The sequence below is a fragment of the Helianthus annuus genome, chromosome 4, assembly GCF_002127325.2.
Source record: "Helianthus annuus cultivar XRQ/B chromosome 4, HanXRQr2.0-SUNRISE, whole genome shotgun sequence".
Lineage (NCBI taxonomy): Eukaryota > Viridiplantae > Streptophyta > Magnoliopsida > Asterales > Asteraceae > Helianthus > Helianthus annuus.
Genome location: NC_035436.2, coordinates 203,060,015 through 203,079,944, shown reverse-complemented (window position 1 = coordinate 203,079,944; position 19,930 = coordinate 203,060,015). Strand labels below are relative to the sequence as shown.

The following is a 19,930-nucleotide window of genomic DNA, read 5'->3' as shown; positions in this document are numbered from 1 at the left end:
ATACATAGGTAAAGTTAACTTTTTTTCAAGAAAGGTGCCAAATTATGTTGTCTCGTTGTCATATTAATTGCCTTTGGATTAAACATCCAAAAAGTTGCCCAATAGAACAAAAGAAACATTGGTATACATCTTTCCAAATTCAAGTCTCTCCATATTCAACCCGAGAGGAATGCTGCCAATGAAGTAGTGGTGGAGTGGTTGGGGAAAGACTTTATGTTCCTTGTGACCCAGGTTCAACTCCCACTCTCCCCATTATTTTCTGCGGCATCCAGGTGAAGGGCGAATATAACTGGCGCCGGTTCATCTTGGATGGGAGGCGAGATCTTACCGATTTTTCCGCTGTCGCGCCTTTGGACGGGTGGAGGTCGGGTTTCCGCGCATCTAGGAAAGCCAAAGGGCTGGCGGTGGTCGAGTAGTCAACCTTAACCACAACGCCTGGTGTCACGGTGGTTGACACATCATTCCTTGCCCTTAAAAAAAATAAGAGGAATGCTAAAAATGTCTCCCCAAAAGTCAAATACATCCCCATTCCATTTTCATATTCAGAAAGGGATATTGCTACTAATGCCAATAAGGTGCTGATAGAGTGGTAAGTGAGAGATTTGGTGTTCTTAGGGACTCAGGTTCGATTCCTTCCCTCCCCATTTTTTTTAGCGGCATCTGTTGATGATGGGAGACTAGGCGAATAGGAGCAGATAGCTAGTTCGATCCTTGAACTGAGCAGGTTTTACCTCACCGCACTATCGTGCCTTCAGGCGAGTGTTCATGGGCTTTGGCCCTAGGTGAGGGTTTTTCCCCGTTCGAACGCTAGTGTATCCCGATCTAGTGAATTTCGCTAACAGCCCATTTACATAATTCGTTAGCCGTTCAAAAATGAAAAGAAATTACTACTAATGTGGCGCAAGTTTTTAAAAAGTGTGGTTCATGAAAATTTTCAATAGATAAAACTAGGCTAAGGTGCAATTTCACTAAAAAAATGGCACCTTTAGCGGCGCCAGGTGTCGCCGCCTGACGCCGCTATTGCCCTATTTTGTCGCCACTATTAGCCTTTAGCGGCGACACGTGGCCGCTAAAGGGTCGCCGGTAATGATGGGTCGCTATTGCCCAGTTTGGTGCCGCTATTGATACCGTCTCCGCTAATGCTCTTGCCGGAGAATTCGCAGGAAAGATCGCCTGAGATAGATTGCCGGAGATTACATAACGTGTGGAACTAATGCCCTTTAAATCCCCAACCGTTAGATCAGGATAAGGATCAACGGCTGGGGTTTGGTTTCAGACTTCGGGACGCGGATCGACCAATAGCGGCGACATTTCGTGTCGCCGCTAAAAGTGGTAGTTTCTTGTAGTGTTTTGACTTTTTTTTAGGCATAGGCATATAGAATTATTAAGTTACCTTATTCTAGAAGTGTGTAAAACATGATGGTCAACAAATAATTAATTGTATTACAAGCTAGGAAAAGGATCATGTGAGAAGTGATATGCTAGTTGAGAAACTTGAGAAGTATTCTGGACCACACATTTTTCTAAGCCTTTCGTAATATACACATATGTATAGTTTAAAATTGACTATATACATATGTGTATAACTCAATATACATATATGTATATAGTCAATTTTAAACTATACATATGTGTATATTACGAAAGGCTTAGAAAAATGTGTGGTCCAGAATGCTTCTCAAGTTTCTCATATAGGGTGGACTTCTCTTAAGATCCCTACCCTTACAAGCTATATATTTATATTATTCTACTTTTAGAACACTAATAACATAAGGATGTTCAAAGTTATATCTCACAAACCCACTTTTTGAATAGTAAGATGCATAAAATAAGAAATCAAATGATTTCTACTTACAAAGTAGAATTAGATAGATTAGCCAAATCACCTTACTCGGAAGCTAAATAGGGAACATATGTTGTTTTGTTCTCTGCCATAACAAAGTTAATATTGATTGACTTAGACTAGCAATGAAGATAACAACCAAGTTAGCTAATGAACAAGAAAACAATGCGGAAACCATGTTAAGAAATTCAAACGACATAATTTTTTTTTTTTTTTGCAGAAATGATATATGTTCATTAGAAGTGATTAATTCATTAACCAATATAGCTATCTTCTCCAACCCGTTTATCAATTATTAATCCAAACCCTGGTAGCCATGTAAAAAACAAAATCTTAAGTATATACACATTAACTTTAATGCCCGAGATGATTAGAAAACTATTAATTTATGAAATTATAAGCGATAATCAAAAATCAAAATAATTTAGTTCGTTGCTAAAACAATCTTAATTGATATAGAAAAGGACCATAAAGTGTATATAAACCAACCTCCTGAACATAACATAGTAGCATCAACACTAGAGATTAATCACACAACATTTGGCTAGATGCGAAGAAACTGGAAATCACCAAAGTCACCTTTCATGATAACCAACTTTTGTTACCATTATAAATGTCACATAGAAATAATTAAATTATCAAGAGAAGGATATTAGACCTCAAGACAATGAAGTATTTAATAAAAGTAGCGCATATCATCTGCTTGATAAATGTCGATATTAAATACACCACATCCACTCCAAAGTAACCTAAATGTTTGACTTCACATTCAGATAGACTTTGAAATCATACAGGAATATTGATATAGAATTGAATAAAAAATTACACACGAAACTTAGTTATTCACAACATATTTGAGATAGTCCTGAGTGCAGGAAACAAATTATTTCACGAATTGAACTATAGAAATTCATAATATTCAAAAATAAAATTCATTTGTACAAATATTAGTACCTTTTCAAGAAGAACTGTTTGTTATATCACATACAAGACTCGAACACATAGTTGTAGCACCATCACAAGCTTTACAATGAAATTAAATTAAGTGATGTTGAACATGATAAAAATGAAAAAATAAACGAGAACAAAAGAGTGGAAAGGTGAAGGTACAAACATGATAGACGTGTATGAGACAATTGATCAACATGACCGTAAACACAATCTATACATTGATGTGAAACAAAAAAGACTCAACTGGAACTTTAGCTTGTGGAGGTTGATGAATTCTAAGGTTGTAGGTGTATATAAAATAATTTAAAATCCCGGAGTGTTAGCTCGTTAGTTATCGTAAAAATAGAAAAAAAAACAAAATTAAAAAAATTAAAAGCTATTCTAAATACGACCGAGTTTGAACATGAGACTTTCTCTCTAAGAAGCATTTGACCATATCTAGTGGGCTAGTCCTCTTAACAATTTAAAAGAAGAAATTTTATTAATTATTTACATAGGTAGGTAGGTGAAATAATGTAAAAGATTACAAATTTTGAACTTATAACTAAAAATAAAATCCATATAGGTCAGAATTTATATGTGTATGAGTGTGCATATTTGAGTTAAACTAACGATGCTCTATATGATCAGGTTGTATTGCAAATTTAAAGGTAGGAAGACTTACAAATGTACGACAACAAGAAGATGAACAAAAAGCCTTTAGTTTCTACATCCAAGCAAAACAACCACCATATTCAAGGCTCACAATTATATATTATATATATATATATATATATATAGTTTCTGAAGGATGATAAATAGTAATTTCAATTTTAAAATAATATATAGCTTTTTAATATTTTATTATATTAATATATTTTTTAATATTTATTTTTAACTTTTAATACATTTTATTTTTTTTATTTACTTTTAGCTTTTTTAACGTATTTTTATTTTTCCTTTTCTAAAACCATATTTTCTTTATCATTTATTTTGTTTTCTATAATATTTGCTTCTTCTTTTTTTTTGAATTTACCTTTACTTTATCAATTAATTTGATATTTCTTTAATAAATTATGTTCGTTAATTTTTTTTCTAAAAACTTAAGTACGTAGTTGAGCTTACTTTTTACCCTCGATTAATATAGGTTTTATTAAAAAAGAATTTATATTCAAAAATAAAGTATTTATTTGCTATCGTAAAATGATAAGATGATAAACTGAATCGATTCTAACGGTTTAACTTTTTAAACAACATTCTACATTTTCAAATAACGTTTGTTTTACATTATCGTTTGCTCCGTTTCGCCGCAACGCACGACTGAAAAAAACCTAGTTATGAATTAAAAACTTAGCACATATTAGGTGATGATGATCAATGGAAAACAACTCATCATAAGAAAAAGAAGCCCCAAAATTCTCTTGATATTAACTACATACTAAATGTAGTAGCAGGCATCATAAAAGAGAAAACTACATACATACTACACCCAGATTTCTTTTTTTTTTCCGAGCGTTTTATAAATGCTATTTCAACTCTGTATAACTTTTTCACAATAATTCCATGGCAATGACAACCAAACGACAAGAAACAAATTAGAAAACGAACAATTACGAAAAACTTAAGGAAACCCTATTCTCATTAAAACGAAACAATGGGGTTTTAATTTGATAGGTTAATTTTGCTAAATGAACCACATACTCATTAACACATACATCCATTTCTTACAAAATATTTATCAAATTAAACTCGGATCTACATTTCTATAAGTTCAGATCAAACATAAATAATTCATTTCAAACAAACTAGACTCCTAAACCTAAATTTTTTGATTTCATGCTCAATGAATGATCTGAACTTAAGACAAATACCATATTAGCTAATGAATTGAATATAAATGCACGTAAATGACGATCATGTAGTAAAAACGATTAAGTTAGAAAATTTTGTTGATAACAAAATGAAACGATTAATTAAGAGCCAAATTACTGAGAGTTACAAGTAAATTGGTGATTTGAAACCGAGAGATACGAGATTTGAACCTATATTACTATTATTACTATATATTACTATTACTATTATTATTACTATATATTAATATTACATTACAAATGAAATGAACAGTAATTATCATTATCTATATCTATATATTAAAAATAGAAGTGAATGAATTGTTGGTACACTTGTGTCTGTACTTTGTCTGTATTCAGTCACGATGTAAACGATGTCCTTGTTAGTCCTGTAAGTTGACCAAGTCAACCGTCCTCCTGGTTTGACTTGGCCAAACAGTTAGAAGATGTTTGTATATGGTTGTCTGTCTCGAAGGATAAGAGATCGAAGGATGATGTGGATCCTTCGATCTCCTCGAAAGATATGCTTCGATTGATGGACCTCGAAAGATCATCCTTCGAGGTCCCTGTGAATCCTTCGAAGGCTTTGTGATCGATAGATGATCCTTCGACCATCTATCGGATCCTTCGGACAAGGCAACCTGTGCTGGGTATATATATACCCATGCAGTGTGTTAGACAGATAGACTTGATAGAGAGATGCACACAGAAGGATAGAGAGATTCTTGAGAGCATTCTGTCCGAAACACACACACACACTAGAGAGTTTGCAAAACAGATTTGTAAACATTGTGCTTGTAACTGGAACCTTTCATTCGTATTAATACAAGTGGTGTTAATCGGTGAATCTTTGTGTGTTTGTGTTTGTGCTTGTTTCATCCCGGTTTGCTCACTAGCTTGGATTCCGCACTTGCTAGTGGGTTAGTATAACAAGGTTAAGGTTGAACCTCATCCTCCGAGAGGGACCTACAAGTGGTATCAGAGCTAAGGCTCTTTACCTTGTTTAAAACCGGGTTTGTTCAAGTTCTTGGTGTGTTTGGACACTTGGTTTAGCACCCGTTTTTGGTGGTTTTCCTGCATTTTTAAACTGAAAAACGTGTTCTAAACTAACCGGGAGTGTTCATAAGCGGGTTGGGTAACTTAAAAACTTGTTTTTAAGTGTTTTGGTGATTTCCGGCCAAACTCCGGTCATAATCCGGTGACTGGTTCTGGATAAGGATTTCCAGTTTGGGTAATTTTTGTTTGAAAATTCTGAGTTGGTAAGAAGGTACAGTCTGACCATACCTTTTGCCGAAAGTTGACCTTCACCAACCCATCACCTTTTCACCAACCTTTCACATCAGTGTCAGTGTGTCAGTGAGCATTCGAAAGATATCCTTCGACCTCGAAAGACCATCTTTCGATTAAAGACAGCTCGATAGATAAGCATCTTTCGAGTAGTCTTTCGAAGTCTAAGCATTATCTTTCGTTTCTGGAATCTAGTCGAAAGATAGTTGTTCGAAAGATAAGGATTTATTTCGAAAGATAAGGATTTATCTCGAAAGATAAGGATCTTTCAAGAGTGAATCTTTCGAAATTTTGAGTCTTTCGAAACCATTGCTCGAAAGTCAACAGTGATCTTTCGAACACTGTTGATCATTCGAACAAGTGTTGATCTTTCGTTTGTGGTCTGTTTATTGTTAACAAGTTTCTGTTTTTCAGATCTTTCGAACCAGGATCCTTCGGCTGTGTGTGATCTTTCGGGATATTCATCATGAATCCGAATTGGTGGAATCCGGCTCCAGACAGTGGAAAATATACAAGTTCAGGTTCCACTCCCTCATGGTGGGGTACACCGGCTCCCGATAGTGGAAAGTACACGTGCACAAGTCTATCACCTTCATGGGCCGAGTCTCCGGTGTCTACATCTTCACAAGCAAATGCCATATCTTCAAGTCAATGGGCATTAGTATCGAATCAAACTCCGAGCATCCAAAGTATTTTATTGAGCGAAAGTGAAACCGGAAGTTTGAATCGACCTCCGAAGTTGATGCATTTAAATGAATATCCGGGCTGGGTTGATAGATTCCGTACATACGTTCTTGGTCAAAACACCGAACTGTGGATACGTTTCACCACAGACTTCGATCAAGCTATAGAAGTTGCTGCTTCAGATACTGCTACGTTTGCCGATCTTCCTGAAGATCAAAAGAAAACGTATGATCTGGAAAAGAAAGCATACGCCATTCTCACTCAGGCGTTGAGCAAAGATATCTACCACCAGTTTGTCAGTTTCAAGACAACCAAGAAGTTGTGGGACGGGTTGAAAACCAGAGGAGTAGGGAATGAAGCAACACGCCAATTGCGTCATGATCTTCTCAAGAAAGAATTCGACTGTTTCACGTGCATGGATAAGGAGTCTTTGGGAGACATGACAAGCCGGTTTTATCATTTGCTTACTGAGTTGAATAATTTTGGTGTAGCAACAACTCAAGCAGAAGTGGTGAAGAAGTTTGCTGATGCTTTGCCTCCACAATGGAGCAGTTTCTTGGAAATCCTGAAGTATAACGGAGTGTTGAGAACTACAAATATCAACGACTTCGTGCAGCTTTTGGAAAACAAGGATCAGGAGGAAACATTAAAGGCGAAGAGAGTTCCATTGCCACAAAATCCAGAAATGTATTATGGAACTTCCAGTACTTCGTCTGCAAGAACCGGTCCACATGCTCCACTACAAACGGCGTTTGTCACAAGCACGGATATGTATGGCAATCCGGTGCAAGTTCCTGTTAAGCCACCTCCCACCACAGACATGTATGGAAATCCAATACAACCACCTCCTCCTCCTCCTGCTCAACAACAACGTGCATGTTATGGAGGAACATCATCTGCTGGTCAACAATCAAAACCAAATACAGTCCAGCTCGACACTTCAAGCTTCTCTAAAGTCAGTGTAGAAGTAGCTAAGGAACACATGGAGCTACTTAACACTGTAGTGAGCGCGTACTGTGGATTAATAGAAGGTCAGATTGGCAACATTAATCTGACACAAGAAGACTATCGGCAGATTGATAAAGAAGAGATGGACTTGATGGATATCAAGTGGGCCTTTGCTAGTGCTGTGAGAAGGGCAAAGGATTGGATGGAAAGTACTGGCAGAACCAGCTTGGAAAGTAAGAGAGACACCAAGTATGGGTTCGATAAACAGGCAGTGAAGTGCTTCAACTGTGGTGAACGGGGTCACTTTAAAAGGGAATGCACAAAGCCAGCACAGCACGGGAACCAAAACCCCTTCAGAAACCAAGGCAACCAGCAGAACCAGAACAGAAACAATGAGCGTACATTGGTGCCTGTCAACAACCAAACCAACCGGGCACTTGCAGTTCAGGTGGATGAAGGTTGTGACTGGTCAATCCAGTTGGGTGGTGATGCTCCAGATGGAACAACGTGCTTTGCTCAAGTTGTGAAGGAGTTAGTTCACACCAGTGGTGGAGAATCTTCCGCCAGTGGTGGTGAATCTTCTGAAGATGAAGACTCTTCTGGGTACAGCAGGAGTGTTGATGAAGAATCATCCAGTTCTGGTGATGATCATGTGGGTGAGACATCAAATGCAGCAATCGATGCAGATATTGATGAACTTTTGGGGGAAGCTGCAGCAGAAACTCAAAGAAGATCTATTCTGGTGGATCAAGCTGCTTATGCTTCGCCTTCTCTCCATTCAGCCTTTATGGCTAATGTCGACGGTTCATCAAGTCAGGTATGTACACTACAACAAAAATGGCTTTTTAGGACCTTTTCTGTGAGACACTTGTAAAAGAGGGTCCTAAAAAACTATTTAATATGACTAATGAACTTTTGGGGTCGTATTATAATATACTCTACTGAACCGGTGTCCTAAAAAACTATTTAATAGGATGGATGATCATTTGGGGTCCTATTATCATATAATTTAATAGGACACTTAAAATGTAGATCCTAATAAAGTACTTTATAAGACATTTAATTGTTAGTGTCCCATTATGTGGTACTGTATTAGGACACTTGATCATATGGGGTCCTATTATAACATAACTTAATAGGACACGTTGTAGTTAAGTCATAAATGTTCAGTGTTATAGGACCCTTTCTAGTTGAAGTCATATTAGAACTTAACTTAATAGGACACTTGACACTTGGGTTTTATAACTTTAAACTTTATAGGACGCTTAATCATTGTGGTGTTATTATAATACACCGTAATAGGACACTTGATATTTGAGTCATAAAACATTAGTTTTATAGGACGCTTATTCGCTAGAGTTTTATTATAATATAACTTAAAAAGACACTTGATACTTGGGTCTTATAAATTTAGCCTTTATAGGACGCTTAATCATTGTGATGTTATTATAATACACTGTAATAGGACAGCTGATATTTGAGTCATAAAACATCAGTTTTATAGGACGCTTACTCGCTAGAGTTCTATTATAACATAACTTAATAGGACACTTGACACTAGGGTCTTATAACTTTAACCTTTATAGGACGCTTAATCATTATGGTGTTATTATAATACACCGTTAGGGCTGTAAATGAACCGAACGTTCAGCGAATAGTTCGTGAACCGTTCGGCGGGAAGTTCGTTTATGTCCGTTCGATTAGCTTAACGAACGAACACGAACAAAAAATTTCGTTCGGTTAGCTTAGGGAACGAACACGAACACATGTCTCGTTCGTTCGACTACGTTCGTGAACGTTCGGTAATATGTTCGTTTACGTTCGTTCGTTTCCGTTTGATTATATCAAAAAAATAATGATAATAATAATAAATCTTTTATCTAAACATATTGAAAACTTGAAACCATATTTTTTCTAAGTTAGCTAAAATTTGGACATTTTAAGACATTTTTGGGGATAATTATGTCTAAATTAGTTAAACTTGATTCATCGTTCGGTGGTCTAGTAGACTTCTTGTATTTTGATTATCATTTGATGGTTGTATTTAACTACTTCTATCCAATGTTTAAGGATAACAATGTTTTTATTTTTTTATTTTCAAGTTAATGTTCGTTTGCGTTTGTTTTTATTTGCTTGCGTTCGTTTGTGTTCGAGACCAGTGTTCACGAACTGTTCGTGAACAACTGAATTTCCTTAACGAACGAACACGAACATAAACTTATGTTCGGTATGCGTTCGTGAACAGTTCATGAACATGTTAATTTTCTTAACGAACGAACACGAACATGGCCTTGTTCGTGTTCGTTCGGTTCGTTTACAGCCCTAAACACCGTAACAGGACACTTGATATTTGAGTCGTAAAACATAAGTTTTATAGGACGTTTATTCGCTAGAGTTTTATAACACTACGCCAAAACAGGGCTTTAGCCACACTTTTTCAAACAGCTCTGCCACTTTTTTTTAAATGTTTCACAACATTTCAAAATACTTTTAGCCACATATTTTATTATTTAATGTGCATTGTATACCAGTTCAAAACCATTTGCCACACTTTTAGAAAATAATGTGACATTTATTAGTCACAACTCGAAAAGTGTGGCAAAATTTGATATACGGTCACATATTTTTGTTTCATGTGACAAAAAACACATGTAGTGAAACTTTTAGCTACACTTTAAGAAAAAAAATTGTGACATTTATTAGCCACACTAGAAAAGTGTGGTCAAATATGATCTACGGCTACAATATTTGTTTCATGTGACCAATAACACATCTATTGGAACCTTTAGCCACACTTTACGAAAAAAATTGTGATACTTAATAGACATGGTAAAAAAGTGTGGCCAAATGTAATCTACGACCACAATATTTGATTCATGAGATCAAAAACGGATGTATTCGGAACCTTTAGCCACACTTTGAGAAAAAATAGCCACACTAGAAAAGTGTGGCCAATTCATGTTTGATAACGTGGCTATAATCTAATACATATGGCCACATGTATTATTTTGTGTGACGAAAGTTTAAACAATAACCACACTTAAAATTACAATAATTTATGTGGCTTTACATAAATATTTGTCATACCATCGTCACTTTTTTATTTTTGTGTAACGGAATGATATTAGATGTCATGGGAAAAATGTGTGATCAAAGGTTAAACTTACTAGATCTTTAAAAATTCCCTCCAAAATATTGATTCTAAAACATAAATTCAACCCAAAATATATCATCCAAAAACTTCTCACTCAAATAATATTCTCATTTATAAAATTACATTATTTAATAAAAAAAATCTTACTACATATTTAAAAATTCAAAATATTATTAAATATTATATTGTCTAAACCATTTTTTTATTACTCGTGTTTTTCTAAATAATATGTCAATATGTGCATATGAGATACGCTTACATACATTTTTTTGTAACTAGTCGTTTACCCGCGCGATGCGGCGGGAAACATATCACTTAGGTTGGTTAGTTTAGGTCTATGTACGGAGCGTTTCGGTTTTGAACCATAACAACACACCTTATGTGTTCCTGAATGGAAGCGAGTAACATAAGAGAAAGTTTGGATTATTATTTTTCTAGAATTCGGTTTTTGGATATATTTTTTTTCACAAGTCAATAATTGTGAAAGTTTGGTCTAGTAAAGATGTTTTGGACACAATATTCACTTGAGTGTTAAGCAATGATGATGGGTAAGTTAAGGACCCGATATCACCCCACACATTTACTATCAGTACGAACGAAATATGAGTGTACACTTCCATATGTTAATATCTTATTGTACCCCTATCAAATAAGTTAGTCAATAAAAAAAATTAGTCTTTAATAAAACAAAATATTAAACAAATTTCAAAATCCACAAACCTGAATATGTATGGTTATTGATCATATTCGACATTCTTATTAGATGACTCTCCACTTTCTAAGTTGAAGCAACAAAATATTATATATATATATATATATTAATTATGCTAATGAAACTCAAATAAAGAACAAAATCTAATTTTCATCAAAACAAGAAATCCAAATTGTGAGCTATGTCATGCCAAAGTTCGTTTGACATGCGGATGTCCCCATCGTTTTTTTCTTTACTAAATTCACACCGGCGTTAGAAAAACATACCTGGACCATGATCAGTAAGTTAAATATAGACAATAGACACCTCTTGTTATGTTCAACCTATTTGACCCAATTTCTTTTTTAGTTAAAAAAACTACTTAGAGCCATTCGAGATGAAACAAAATCCAATTCAACTCATTTATAAGTATATGGGTCAAAAAGCCACCTCTATATCAAACATTCATCAAAATTTGTGTGCTTTCTGTTCAATTTAAAAATATCACAAAGACTTTCTAAACGTACATATACCAAACATCATTTATTGATATTGACATTGAAAAAAAACATGTTGCTGTGAATAAAATTAAACAAACAAACCGGCATCGGGGATGTTCAAAGCTAAGAAAATTAACAATCAGGGCATGGGAGAGCTTCTCTCCCGTCAAAATTTACTTTAAGCATATGTGTATGTTTAAAGCTTTTTTGATGACTTCACCAAGGCATTGACTTATGAGGACTAATGGGATAGATATATATTGCAAGTAATTTGATCCTGCATGTCCTTCCTCGGAGTTTGCTGTCCGGTTTTTACGGTTTATGGGTCAAACCGTTGGTCACGGTTTTTGATCACCAAAACCGGCACCGAACCGTTGAAAATTAAAACTGAACCAAAGCAAACCGTTACTAACTGTTTGGTTCCGGTTTGGTTTGAGGTTTGGGGCCTATTGGTCGTTATAAAATATTAATGCAGCCAACATACAATAGTTCATCTTTGACACCATATTCCGATAGCTGGAGCTTGTTACGAATTCAGCTTGTTGTTTAGCAGCCTCGTGCTGCTCCGTTTCCTTTTGCACTAAAGATAGAAAACTTAAATAACAATTACCTGAATAATACAACAAAGAATGTATTCACTGTTCTAAGGTCAGAAAAATTAATTTTCAAGTAAAATAAAGAGAAAGTACAGAGTTAGTTTCAGTTACGCGTTCAAAAAAATAGATCATAACTGTTACGGACTCGACGCTAGTCACTAACTACGCTCGTTACGGACAACTCAGACGATAAAATAAAAATATTATACATTTACGACTCGTTACAGAGTCGACGCTAGTGACGGACGATGCTCGTTACGGACGAATCGGACGATAAAAGATGGTTTGTAAGTCAACCAGACCCATGCCCCATTAACCAACCCGCCTATTTTCACCACTACACTTTGCCATATGGATTTCAGAAAATGTGTTCTTACTTTGAGTTGTTATTAATGAAATCGAATATCCAAATTTGCTAAAATGTATACAAATTTGATAGCCATGAAACCTAACTGAGATGAAATCCTAACATTAATAAAAAGAAGCCACAAAATCCATACCTTTTCATAGAACTGGCGAAATGTCCAGGAGACAGTTGTGCATGTCCTTTAAAATATATATCGTACAGGATTAGTAGCATGACAATTATATAATATATCAGATCTCTACATATAAAAGACTTTGAAATACGACCCAGCGGCATATTTGGAGGATTGACTGGTATAATTTGGCCCTTTGACTATATTGACACTTCAATTGCTGCTAAAAGCAGCCAAAAGGAAAAATACAAGATCATTTTTTATAACAATATATGCTATTGAATAAGCATAAGTTCTTACTTTGACTATATTGACACTCCAACAGGCCAACCCAAAGGCCACTTCACATCTGGTTGAAGCAAAGTGTACTCTTGCTCAATCCCAAACCTAAAATCAGATTCGGTTAACCAAATTAATCAGTTAATGTTAACATACACCAACTTCTGTCTATTTGTTTTTCGAATGAATTAATACCCCTCTATATAGAAAGGAGATATATAATTACCAAATGCAGCAGTTAATCTTTAAAGTTTAGTTGTACTAAAAAGATTTTCAACAGAAGCAGTTTACTTGCAATTAAGCTTAGTGAGGCTTGTATAGAAAACACAATTTGCTACAGAAAACACAAATTTTCACTGGGTAGCCGTCGTTACACGGTACAAACCATTTTTTAACCCATTTAACCAATCACCTAAGGAACCAAGTCTCACACAAATTTAGGTTAATTATCACCTTGAAACATATCAGCTTTGACGTCTTTCAACTCAGCTCACGATCATATAAGCTACCGGAGTAGAAACAAATTAAATAAGACAAAATATACATAAACAAAGGGAGTAGAGAACGAACCAAATTGAGAGCGTAATACATTAGAAACAAAGTTTTCTTGCAGCTCCAATATGATAAAACGCGAGGATCCGTCCTTGTCTTCTTCTCCAATCTTCTCGAACCTGCAAACCTAAAACATTTAAAGAATCATCACACATATCCCTACAAAGATAAACACAAACTTTCAAACATAAAACAAGTTATACAACAAACACAGATCAAAAAAATCTTGAAAAGTTGAAATAAAACACCCAAATCCCCAAAATCAAGAAAACCCAATTGAGATTGTGACCAAAATTAGGGCTACAAAACAGAAATTAACCTTGAACCATGAAAGGTGATTCAGTTTCGACCCTTCTATCAACTGGTACACTCATCACTGATTGATCTTGATTCAATGGTTACTTACGTCAGCAAATCCCTAAAAACAAAATCAAGATCAAAGCTTTGATTTTAGGTTGATGATTTCTGAATAAAAGACAAATCATGGGTAGTTTTGAGTTCTTGAGAAAAAAAATTAAAAGTTGTCGATTCAATTGGAGAAGTATGATACCTGGAATGAAGGAGAAGCCGCGATTGAAGCAGCGTAACAAGGCGGAGGGGAATAGGCGGTGGAATCCTCACAGATCTGGTCATGAAACGGATCTGGTGAGAGATCTGGCATGGTTTTCTTGAGTCGCGAGAGAGAAGGTCTGATGGTTTTGTGAGATGTGTGAGTTGTGAGACTAGAAGGTATGGGGGTCGGCTTAGGCCCGACTAGGACCGGCGCCGCTAAAATTTTAGTACCCACCTTTTAGCATTTTCGGGATCGTAACTTACAGTTCATCATTATGATACCAGTATTTTATCAATTTTTACCTTCAAAAATCGTACTGTCCCATACCGAGTGTTTTTTCTATACCGCTACTAGTACCAAATTTTGGCAATTTTCGGGATTGGTATGTTCGGTACTGGTACATTCGGTACCAAACTAATCCCTGTTATATCATATATGTCTTAATGATCCATATTAGGCCTTAATGGATCACAATGGACGACAGTAAATCATATTTGTCTTAATGGTCCATATTGGGTCTTAATGGATCACGATCGCCAACAGTTGATTATACATGTTTTAATGGACCATATTGGGCATTAATGGGTCACAATGGACAATAGTGGATTATATGTGTCTTAATGAACCATACTGGGCCTTAATGGATCACAATGATCAATAGTAGAATATATGTGTCGTAATGAACCATGTTAGATTTTAAGTGGTTACGTCTTATTTAATGTTAGTTGTTTCAATAAGTTTTTTTGTATGGTTCAAATTAAAATTTTGAATTTACCTTTTTAAAGCATGTAATTTATATATTTTTACAAATATACATATGTATATGTATATATATATAGGGTAAGGTTCATTTGAGAACCACCCTTATTGCGAGAACCAATGTGAACACAAAATAAAATCTAAAAAAATCAAAAAAACACTCAAATTTTTTTTTATTTTTTTTAATATTTTTTAACAAAAATCGTTATATTTAGTTACAAAAAAAACCTTTTTTTTCGAGTAACAGTTATCCATGCATATGTGCATATGTATCGTTACTTCAACAAATCCTGTAATATGTTATCAGTAATAGACAATTGCACTTTAATTTACAATACGTTATCAAGTTTTCAAATTCTCCGGTTAGAATTGAAGGTATAATAAGTGAGATCAAGGCTTTAAGTTTTCTTTGATTTTCCTCGAGATCTAAGTACAAAGGGATTGATTGGAATGATTGGTTTTCTTTTGTAAATATGTAATATTTGTGCGTAGTTTTTTGTCGGCCCGGCTTGGGTCGGCTTTCTCTTTTTAATGAAGTTTACTTTTCAAAAAAAAAAAATTACAATACCATCTGTAATGCACTACTTTTTACATTACCAATATTAAAAATGCACATGTGCATCATTAGGTATAACCATGATATAACATGTTTTTGTTACAAAAAGTTTGTGATTTTGAATGGAGAAGTAGGCCCATATACATGTTTTTTTGTTAGTTATATCTAGTGGTTGATGGTTTGGCTATAGTTGTTACTTTATGATGTAATATGATGTTTGGATGGTATAAATGGTGTTGATATACACGTAATAAAGTGAAAATATTGGTAATGGTATTGTATTATGGATGGTAGGAGGTAATGATATTGTATTATGGATGGTAGGAGGTAATGGTAATGTATTATGAATGTTATGATATATGAAAGGGAAAGTGTATTCAAAGTAGTGTACCAAAACACCTTTTTTCATGTTAATACATATAGATGCACATGTGCATTTCTAATATTGGTAATGTAGAAAGTAGTGTATTACATATGGTAGTTTAAATGAAAGTGCAATTGTCTAATATTTGTAATGAGTTACGAAATTTGTCAAATAAATAATACATATACACATGTGCATGTTTGTGTATTATGGATGGAATGATAGATGAAAGAGAAAGTGTATTCAAAGTAGTGTACCAAAACACCTTATTTCATGCTGATATATAGATGTACATGTGCATTTCTAATATTGTTGACGTAAAAACCAGTGTATTACACTTGGTAGTGTAAATGAAAGTGCAATTGACTAATATTTGTAATGAATTACGGAATTTGTCAAAGAAATGATACATATGCACATGTGCATGGATAACTGTTACTCGATTTTTTTTTTTTGATTTTTTTTTTTTTGATTTTTTTATTAACAAAATATAGCGATTTTTCCAAAAAAAAATAGTAAAAAAAAATTGGGTGTTTTTTAAGAATTACTGTTTGTGTTCACACTGTTTCCCGCGGTTCTCGCAATAAAGGGTGGTTTCTAACGGATCCTTCTCCTATATATATATATGTAATTTCAATTTACTTTTTATAACTTTATATCTATAAATTTATGTAAGTATAAATATATTAGTTTGCGTGACCAAAAGTGTTTTAAAAACCGATCCAAACCGGCCAATTGAATCGCTAGATACACCCGATTAAATCGTTTATAAATCAAATCTGATTCAATATAAAAACCAAATTGTATAGTTTATTAGGCCCTAAATTTTCGTACTTTAAACTTTTCAAAAATTTCATATTTTCATTTCTAAATTTCCATTTCCCTCTTGTCTCCATTCTAAACCCTAATTCCCTCGCTCCCCAATTGTAAAACACTTCATCTTCAAAAATCCACCACCAGATGTGGTGCAAAATAACCTTGTGGACATGGTTAAAGTTTTGTTCGCCATGAATCCATCTCCTATCTCAAAGTTCGTGTACTGGGTATCTATTTTCTCCCTCCGATTCAACCACCTGTTGAAGTGAACTTCGTGAATTCCCTAAATCCCCATGTAGCGGCTCTAAAGGGGAGATTCTGGCACCCTTGTGGAAAATATCCTATACACCATTTCTGTCGGTGCCACACTTTTCTTACTCAAATTTCACACAAAGGTACGATTTTCATTCCAATTTAGTTTCATAAGCACACAGTTCTTGATTTAGTATCATTTTATTTGATTTCGTGCTGTTTATGGCCATCGATTGAACTTAAGTTGGTTAAAAGATTATTATTTATGAGCTGGTTATTGGATTTCTGATTTAGACATTTCATCGAGCAGGTGGTGTGCACAATACTTGAATCAACTTGATTCGTGAGTTCGGGTTAAATTCGGATAAGATCCGAGTGATTTATTCAATTTCTTGAGTGGGATTTAACTTAGGAACACTAGTGTTTGAGGAAATTGTGTTTAATGATGATATTATAGATCTTGATTTGGGTGGTGTGAATTGTGAAGATGAGTGGTGGTAGCAGTATTGAAATGGTTTCTGCTGCTAGCCAGAGAAGAACACACACAAACGAGAAATGGGTTTCTTTCGATATTGAAAATGATACAAATGGAGGGTTGAAATACTCGAATACAACAGATTTTGTTGATAGAAATAGAAAGGTTTTGGCAAGCAACAAGAGCCCGATTGTGGTTGTCGATATACTCAAAACATTGTTTTTATACTTGTTCTGCAGTGTAATCTGCTGCTCCTAATATTCCTCCTAATATTTATCAAAAAGATGTAATGTTTATTGATTAATAAGTAATGGCAACCAACTATATTCACATGAAAATTGAAAAGTAAAAAAAAAAACTTGAAATAGTTATGATTGTGCAATATAAATCAACTCTCACATAAGAACTATACAAATGATAAATCTAGAAGCAAGTGTTTTAATTGTTACTCAAACAAACAATGTCTCTTGAAATATCCAAATAACTTTGTTTTCTGAGTTGTCATCTTTTAATTCAGATTTAAGCCTTGTACATGCTTTGCATTAAACTTGGAGAGCTGACTAAGGAATTCAGTGGCATGAGCAGGCTTCAGAAGTTACAAGAAATCTACATAGTAGGCATTTATAGTTCTACACGTATTTGGCTTCTAAATCTTGAAGAACTAAGGTTTGTTTTATTATATCCCTTTTTCATTTTAAAAAAAATTATTTGATAATTGATTGTTAGATGGTGTCTGCTAGGATATATTTATTATTATGTTAGATGTTAAAGGTTTGAGTCCATATGGTAATTACTTTTATGTTTCTACTTTTGTATAAGTAGTGGACATTATCTTATCATTTGCATTTTGGGATAGAGGTTTGGCGAGGAGTGTGGGACTTAATATTAAATATTTCTTGCCAGTTCCAATCAGGAGCTATAAGTAGGTGATGCAATGTTGCTTTTTAGTGTATAGCCGAGGCTCATGGTTTTACACAGAGATGGCAATATAGGCTGGTTGGGTTACAACTCAAAATAAATTTAGGTTGAAAACGGGTCACTTTTTAGTACAAATCAGCGTGGATTGACCTGCAAACTCTATTTGTTGAATTTTTAAACTCTTTTTTGATAATTAAGTTGTTAATTATTATTATAAAACAATATTTTTCAGTTTTTGGTAATAATATTATTTAAGTTTTATGCATTATAATAATAGAATTCGACTGGCTTTAACTGCTTTGGGATAAAAGGCAACCAATGTCCACCAAATTCTGAATTTAATAGGTACTGTACTGCCCATGTCATTATAGCCTAGTGGTATCTTTGGGGTGGGATGAGGTTTATAATCATTAGGTCATGGGTTCGATTCCCACAAATAGGTTTTTCCCAGATTTATCGGGTTTCCTCCTGAATTGGTGTATAGGCATTATTGCCCAGCAAAGGTGGATATGATTGTGGCACGATGATACTCTAGTGGTTCGTCAGTGATCCAAATTTATCGTTAAAAAATAATAGGTACTGTGGTATGCCCTTTAAACTATATATTGTAAAATTGTTTTGTCAAGAGTCTAGTTGGGCTTATCCCAGGTGTGGCACAAGGAGTTGCTAGTCTTCTTAGCAATACAGTTATTGCCATTAGTGATGCTACCACTCAAGTCAGCAGGGCTGCACACAAGGTATAATATGTTTACTATATAAACAGTTAAATATTTAATTTTTGTGCTGATTGTCTTCATAATTGTAGGGTATTGTTGCCTTTACAGTGGATGACCCGACGATAAGCGTGATGTGATGATGGCAGAGTAGATATCATAAGAAGCTTTCGAGCTAAGTTAAATGACAGTGAAATTATCACCCAAAAGAACGTCTAGACTCTTTGTGTAAACGAGCTAAGTTAAATGACAGTGAAATTATCACCCAAAAGAACGTCTAGACTCTTTGTGTAAACATTTGGAAATTAGAATACGTTATTTATTACACAATGTTCTAATAACATTTGTAATTTGTTTTCGACAGAACTTATTGAAGTTATAATATTATGATTTCTACATTGACAATTTTATTGAACTTTTATTTTATATTTTGTATTGTTTGTGATTTTTGTGACAGAATTATGTGCTTCTATAAATAGTACATATATTCAACTAGAGCAATTTTTACCGACACAATTTATGCCACAAAAAGTTTTTACGGTAGCGAAAAAAGGTGTCACTAAAACTAGTATAATTATGTAACTAGGATGACATTTTAAAGTCACAAGTTGTGCCACAAAAGTCTTTTTTTATATTGTGGCAAAAAAAAATTGCCACTAAAAGCCCAAAAACTTTGTGCGGCAGATTGAATAAGTGCCACTAAAAGGCTTTAGCGTCAGCGCTTCTAGTGA

General features: G+C 34.5%; 1 long non-coding RNA gene across 3 annotated transcripts; it reads left to right on the top strand.

The window, feature by feature from the left end:
• Window positions 1–16,874: 16,874 nt before the first annotated feature.
• On the top strand, window positions 16,875–19,592 carry LOC110938038. Of its 3 annotated transcripts, none has more exons than XR_004890881.1 (4): window positions 16,875–17,236; window positions 17,404–17,808; window positions 18,086–19,223; window positions 19,292–19,592. It is a non-coding gene; the product is annotated as an uncharacterized LOC110938038 (long non-coding RNA). The 3 variants fall into 3 exon arrangements; XR_002591164.2 differs by having other exon boundaries at window positions 17,404–18,234; window positions 18,971–19,223; XR_004890880.1 differs by having other exon boundaries at window positions 17,404–19,223.
• The last annotated feature ends 338 nt before the right edge of the window (window positions 19,593–19,930 follow it).